Source organism: Peromyscus leucopus, chromosome 9 (assembly GCF_004664715.2).
Source record: "Peromyscus leucopus breed LL Stock chromosome 9, UCI_PerLeu_2.1, whole genome shotgun sequence".
Classification (NCBI taxonomy): Eukaryota; Metazoa; Chordata; class Mammalia; order Rodentia; family Cricetidae; genus Peromyscus; species Peromyscus leucopus.
Window position 1 is genome coordinate 28,878,699 of NC_051070.1, and position 7,654 is coordinate 28,886,352.

The window sequence follows — 7,654 nt, forward strand, 5'->3', positions numbered from 1 at the left end:
AAAAACCTCTACTCCACAAAACTGGAAAACCTAAAAGAAATGGACATTTTTCTGGATAGTTACCACATACCTAAGTTAAATCAAGACCAGATAAACTATTTAAATAGTCCAAAAAAGCCTAAGGAAATAGAAACAGTCATTAAAAGTCTCCCAACCAAAAAAAGCCCAGGACCAGATGGTTTCAGCTCAGAATTCTACCAGATCTTCAAAGAAGAGTTAATACCATTTCTCTCTAAATTGTTCCACATAATAGAAACAGAAGGAACATTACCAAACTCCTTCTATGAGGCTACAATTACCCTGATTCCTAAACCAAACAAGGATGCAACAAAGAAAGAGAACTACAGACCGATCTCCCTCATGAACATTGATGCAACAATACTCAATAAAATACTGGCAAACAGACTCCAAGAACACATCAGAACAATTATCCACCATGATTAAGTAGGCTTCATCCCAGGGATGCAAGGGTGGTTCAACATACGAAAGTCCATCAATGTAATACACCATATAAACAAACTCAAAGAAAAAAACCACATGATCATCTCACTAGATGCAGAAAAGGCATTTGACAAAATCCAACACCCCTTCATGATAAAAGTCTTGGAACAATCAGGAATACAGGGAACATACCTAAACATAATAAAGGCAATATATAGCAAACCAACAGCCAACATCAAATTAAATGGAGAGAAATTCAAAGCAATTACACTAAAATCAGGAACGAGGCAAGGCTGTCCACTGTCCCCATACTTATTCAATATAGTACTTGAAGTTCTAGCCAGAGCAATAAGACAACATAAGGAGATTAAGGGGATACAAATTGGAAAGGAAGAAGTCAAGCTTTCCCTATTTGCAGATGACATGATAGTATACTTGAGTGACCCCAAAGATTCCACCCAGGAATTGATAAAGCTTATAAATACCTTCAGCAACATAACAGGATACAAGATCAACTCAAAAAAAATCAGTAGCCCTCCTATATACAATGGACAAAGAAGCTGAGAAGGCAATTAGAGATACATCACCCTCTACAATAGCCAAAAATGACATAAAATACCTTGGGGTAACACTAACCAAGCAAGTGAAGGACCTATATGACAAGAACTTGAAGTCCCTGAAAAAAGAAATTGAAGAAGATGTCAGCAAATGGAAAGATCTCCCATGCTCATGGATAGGCAGGGTTAACATAGTAAAAATGGCAATCTTACCAAATGCAATTTACAGATTCAATGCAATCCCCATCAAAATACCAACACAATTCTTCACAGACCTGGAAAGAATAATACTCAACTTCATATGGAAAGACAAAAAACGAAGGATAGCTAAAAGAAACCTGTACACAATCCCTGACTTCAAGCTCTACTATAGAGCTACAGTAATAAAAACAGCTTGGTATTGGCATAAAAACCGACATGTGGACCAATGGAATCAAATTGAAGACCCTGACATTAACCCACACACCTATGAACATACAGTTTTTGACAAAGAAGCCAAAAGTGTACAATGGAAAAAGAAAGCATCTTCAACAAATGGTGCTGGCATAACTGGATATCAACGTGTAGAAGGCTGCAAATAGATCCATATCTGTCACTGTGCACAAAACTTAAGTCCAAGTGGATCAAGGACCTCAACATAAATTTAACTACGCTGAACCTGCTAGAAGAGAAAGTAGGAAGTAGTCTTGAACGCATTGGCATAGGAGATCACTTCCTAAATATAACACCAGTAGCATAGGCACTGAGAGAAACAATCAATCAATGGGACCTCTTGAAACTGAGAAGCTTTTGTAGAGCAAAGGATATGGTTAACAAGGCAAAGCGACAGACTACAGAATGGGAAAAGATCTTCACCAACCCCACATCTGACAGAGGACTGATATACAGAATATATAAGGAACTCAAGAAATTAGACATCAAAAAGACCAACATTCCAATTAAGAAATGGTCTAAAGAACTAAACAGAGAATTCTCAACAGAGGAAACTCAAATGGCTGAAAGACATTTAAGGAATTGCTCAATATCCCTAATCATCAGGGAAATGCAAATCAAAACAACTCTGAGATACCACCTTACACCTGTCAGAATGGCTAAGATCAAAAACACTGAGGGCACTTTATGCTGGAGAGGATGTGGAACTAGGGGAACTCTCCTCCACTGTTGGTGGGAATGCAAGCTTGTACAACCACTTTGGAAATCAATATGGCGCTTCCTTAGAAAATTGTGAATCAATCTCCCCCAAGATCCAGCTATACCACTCCTGGGCATATACCCAAGAAATGCTCAATCATATCACAAGAGCACTTGCTCAGCTATGTTCATATCAGCATTGTTTTTAATAGCCAAAACCTGGAAACAACCTAGATGCCCTTCAACTGAAGAATGGATAAATAAATTGTGGCACATATACACAATGGAGTACTACTCAGAAGAGAAAAACAATGACATCATGAGGTTTGCAACAAGTGGATGGATCTAGAAAAAATCATCATGAGTGAGGTAACCCAGACTGAGAAGACAAATATTGTATGTACTCACTCATAGTAGTGTACTAGATGTGGAACACGGATGGCTGGACTGCTACTCACATCACCAGTGAGGCTATCTGGAAGGCAGGACCCCAGGAAAGACACGTGGATCGCCCAGTGATGGAGAAATGGATAAGATCTACATGAACAGCCTGGACATGAGTGGGGGCAATGAACAACGAGGGTTGAGGGAAAGAGAGCAGGAGATCCCAGCTGGATCAAGAAAATAGAGGGAGAACAAGGAATGGGAGACCATGGTAAATGAAGACCACATGAGAAAAGGAAGAAACAAAGTGCTAAAGAGGCCCACAGAAATCCACAAAGACTCCCCCACAAAAGACTGCTGGCAATGGTTGAGAGACAGCTGGGACTGACCTACTCTGGTGATGGGATGGCCAAACACCCTAATAGTTGTGCCAGAAACCCCATCCAAGTACTGAGGAATCTGGATGCAGACATCCATGGCTAGTCCCCCGTGGAGCACTGGGAGTCTAACTGGCGAGAAAGAGGAGGGTTTATATGAGTGAGAATTGTTGAAGCCAAGGTTGCATAAAGCACAGGGACAAATAGCCAAACGAATGGAAACACATGAACTACGAACTAAAGGCTGAGGGGCCCCCAACTGGATCAGGCCCTCTGAATAGGTGAGACAGTTAATTGGCCTGATCTGTTTGGGAGGCATCTAGGCAGTGGTGCCAGGTCCTGGGCTCGCTGCATGAGATAGCTGTTTGAAACCTGGGACTTATGCAGGGACCCTTGGCTCAGTCTGGGAGGAGGGGACTGGAACTGCCTGGTCTGAGTCTATCAGGTCAATCTCAGTCCTCGGGGGTGGCCTTGATCTGGAGGTGGTGGGAGGGAGGGTGGGCTTGGGGAAGGGGAGGGTGGCGGGAGGGGGGACAACGGGGAAATCTGTGGCTGTTATGTGGAACTGAATAGTATTGTAAAATCAAATAAATAAATACTAAAAAAGAACTTACTAAAATATAATGCATATTCTATTTCAGACAGATATTACCAAATACTCTCAAAAATGATGAACTGATTTACACTTTAAATATTAGAACATTTTCTACCCAGCATACTACCTAGAGTTAGCAAAATAAATTATTTTATGTGATGGGAATAAGCTGGAATAGTGGTATACACATGCAATTGTAGCCTCTGGAAATGTTGAGTGTTGAGGCAGGAAGATCACTGGAGCTTCAGAATCAAAGCTAGTCTTGGCTGCAAAGCAAGATCATGTCCAAAAACAAAACAAAACAGAAAAAAAATCCTAAACCTGAAATGATGCCAACATTGGTGGAACATATTGTTACAGTTTCAGCTTGTATTGTTATTGGACATGTTTGCATTGGTTTGTATTTCTTCTGTGAATTTTCTATTCTTTGACTTGTTTTTGTCTCAGTTTTTTTTTTTGTTTTTTGTTTTTTGTTTTGTTTTTTGTTTTTTGTTTTTCGAGACAGGGTTTCTCTATGTAGCTTTGCGCCTTTCCTGGAACTCACTCGGTAGCCCAGGCTGGCCTCGAACTCACAGAGATCCCCCTGCCTCTGCCTCCCAAGTGCTGGGATTAAAGGTGTGCGCCACCAACGCCCGGCCAACTCAGTTTTAATCTTTTATTTTTTTGTATGTAAGTGCCCATTTTTAATCCCTTGGTTCTTAAATGAGTTATAAATATTGTATATTAGTATGTATCATCTCTTTTAGATTTGCTTATGGTATCTTCTGAAAGAAGAAAAATATTGGAGATGAGAGAGGTAGAGGGGATGGAGGAAGAATGCTAAGTAGACAATTAGCTTTGGTGAGTGATAAAACCAGAATTCCACTTGTGACTTTATAGCTTATGAGTCCTGTAAATAGTATATTTTTATCGGTATCTCCAAGCATTTACAAACTTGGAGCTGACAATACAGTTATCCTCCTTTCATTGTGATCCACCTTATGTAGTGACATGTTCTTACCTTTCCTTCTTTATTCTAGGACATCATATGAAGAAAGCCTTGGTAGTTCAACATTTGGTATTAATTTGACTTTTCATTTATATACTTGATTTAAACTGTAGATGCATAAGGACATTATTTTATTTTGTAATCTTTGAACATATATATGTAAAGTTTTAGGACTACAAATTTACATAAAATTGAGCTAGTATGCATTTTAATTAAATTCAGCTAATTACATACTATAAAACATAGCCATGCAAGAGACCAACTTTTGCAAATTTTCACATGAAGATACAAAGAATCACGGCAGGGGTATTTCAGGGTAGGCAATCTATTGAGTACTTGAAGGAAGTGTGACAAGAAATCAGGCTTTCATCAATTCAGTAAACAGAGCATAAACCACAACTGTATGCTAGAGAAGTGGATGAAGCAACTGAGGTTTAGTCTTTTGACTTCACATTCCCATTCTTACCAGTAAGAAGATAGTCTTCATGATAATCACATAAATCATATTAATTTATTAATTTATTGGACTTGAATAGACAAAAAATAAAACAGATACACAAAAGTAGAGAAGTATAGGGTAAACAGAATAAGGAAGACAACAAATGAGAAGAGCTCTGTGGTACATATTATGATATAGGGTTATAGTCTTTATTCTACAAATTACTCTAAAAAGGACACTAAAAATATTAAGTATGTTTTTTATAATATTCCCAGATTGTTTATGTAAAGAAAGAAGTAGAAAAATCTGAGAAAAGAACTATTATAAGATTAAAAATCAAGAGTTTTGATTTATTATTTATAATGGAAAAGTAAGATATATTAAAAAGGTGCCCTGTGTGTGTTCTGAAAGACTGATTTCTCACACCAAACTTTAAAAAAAATGGAAGAGTAAGAGAAGAGAAGGTAATAATAAAAGAAAAAGTGGCAATAAACTGTAGAGTGGGGTGGACATGGAAGGGTTTGAAGGGCCATAGCTGAGAGATGACAGAGAAAAAAGGAAGGAGGGAAGTTAGTCAACATGTTTTTATAAGAAAACACTAAAGAAAATAAACATTTTATTTTGTCCTGTCTTGTTGTCTCTTGAAACCTGCTCATTTCTGAAGGGAAACAGAAGGCAGTGGATAAGGGGTAGAGGAGAGGTTGAGCAGAAATGAGAGACATGGAAGGAGGAAACTGCTGTTGGGATGTATATATGAGAGAAGAATCAATTTTCAATGAATTGAAAGAGCCAAAAAAAATAAGAATTATTTTAACCAACAACAATCATACTACTACTACTGAATAATAATAATAATAATAATAATAATAATAATAATAAATAATAATAATAATAATGTGTTTTAGAGAACAATAAAGTTACTACATTGCCTAGAATCTTTTCTTGAGCATGGTAATTGCTAATGATTATCTGCTATAAACAATGTATATTTATTTTTAAAGAAGAAAGAAGTGAAAAAAGGAACATGCTTTTAGAAAGCTAAGTACAATAATATTTCATTGTATGTCTTACTGGGAAGTTAAATAAAAATACTGAAAAAATTAACACATTTGCAATACCTAAGAAGAAAAAGTATAACACTTTTTATTAATGATAAAGATAGAGAACTGAGACATGAAAATGGAGCCTATGAGATCACTCAGTAGTTAAAGGCACTTACTACTGAATATGACATTCTTAATTTGATCCTTAGGACCCACAGAGTACAACAAATGAGTCATCTCCAGTAAGATATCTTCTGATATACACTTATGCACAGTGTCATGTGCCTGTACATAGTCAACCAGTAAATGCAACTAAAATACTGTACATTATCATATATATGCTGTGGATATCACTCTATATAAATAAAACACTGATGGCCAATGACCAGGCAGGAAGTATAGGCGGGACAAAGAGAGAGGAGAATTGGGGAAACAGGAAGAAGGATGAGGGAGACTGCAGCCACCGCCAGGACAAGCAGCATGTAGAGACTCTGGTAAGCCACCAGCCACGTGGCAAGGTATAGATTTATAGAAATGGGTTAATTTAAGATAAAAGAGCAGTTAGCAAGAAGCCTGCCACGTCCATACAGTTTATAAGTGATATAAGCGTCTGAGTGATTATTTTATAAGTGGATTGTGGGACTTCGGGGCTTGGGGAACCTGGAGAGAAGCCCTCCAGCAACAAATGGCGCCCAACGTGGGGCACGAACCCACGACCATGGGATTAAGAGTCCCATGCTCTACCGACTGAGCTAGCCGGGCTAACACTTCATAGACCTAGAGAATATGGCATTTAAATAACTTAAAATTCTGTTGATGTGAGACACAATTGCTCCTGGCTGCACCAATTGATCCCGAGAGAATGTTGGACTTCTAAGACATTTCCATTTGGAAGTTTGTCTTTTTGGCACAAAATGGCCTATTGGGCAAAGAACTGCCCTTGCCTTGATGGCTGACAGTACAAATGCAATGCTGTCCTTTTTGGACAAGCGGGACACAAGGAAAGCAACCACTGTACTCTGCCAAGACAGGGTAAGATGGTCTCTCAGAATTCCTGCTTCTGAAAATGGTCTGTCAGATATTCTAGGTCTGTAGCCAATTTAAATGCACCAACAATGCTGAGAAACATTAGGTGACTGTCCAGGCTGCCAGCTGTCTTGGTCTACTTTTGCAAGATTCCCGAAAGTTGCTTGCATCCATCTACCATTTCTCAGGTACCATTATGTTCCTTCTCAGGTCTTTGATGTGGTTGAAAACTAGATAGTTGTAATTTCCTCAGTTATGATAAAAGATAAGTTAGATATAAAACCTTAAACTCACAAATATAGGATAGATAGGAATCTTCTTTAATATTGTAACTACAATTCTTGCTTGATAATTGTTTTGTTATATGTAATTTTACCATGTTAAAGTTAAAACCTTCCTTTTTAAAAAAAAGAAGAAAGGGGAAGTGCTGTAGATATCACTCTATATAAATAAAACACTGATGGCCAATGACCAGGCAGGAAGTATAGGCGGGACAAAGAGAGAGGAGAATTGGGGAAACAGGAAGAAGGATGAGGGAGACTGCAGCCACCGCCAGGACAAGCAGCATGTAGAGACTCTGGTAAGCCACCAGCCACGTGGCAAGGTATAGATTTATAGAAATGGGTTAATTTAAGATAAAAGAGCAGTTAGCAAGAAGCCTGCCACGTCCATA

The 7,654-nt window shown here is 38.2% G+C and overlaps 1 non-coding gene across 1 annotated transcript; it reads right to left on the reverse strand.

Moving 5' to 3' along the window:
* Window positions 1–6,644: 6,644 nt before the first annotated feature.
* Trnak-cuu lies at window positions 6,645–6,717 on the reverse strand. Its single transcript has one exon. It is a non-coding gene; the product is annotated as a tRNA-Lys (tRNA).
* Window positions 6,718–7,654: the final 937 nt, after the last annotated feature.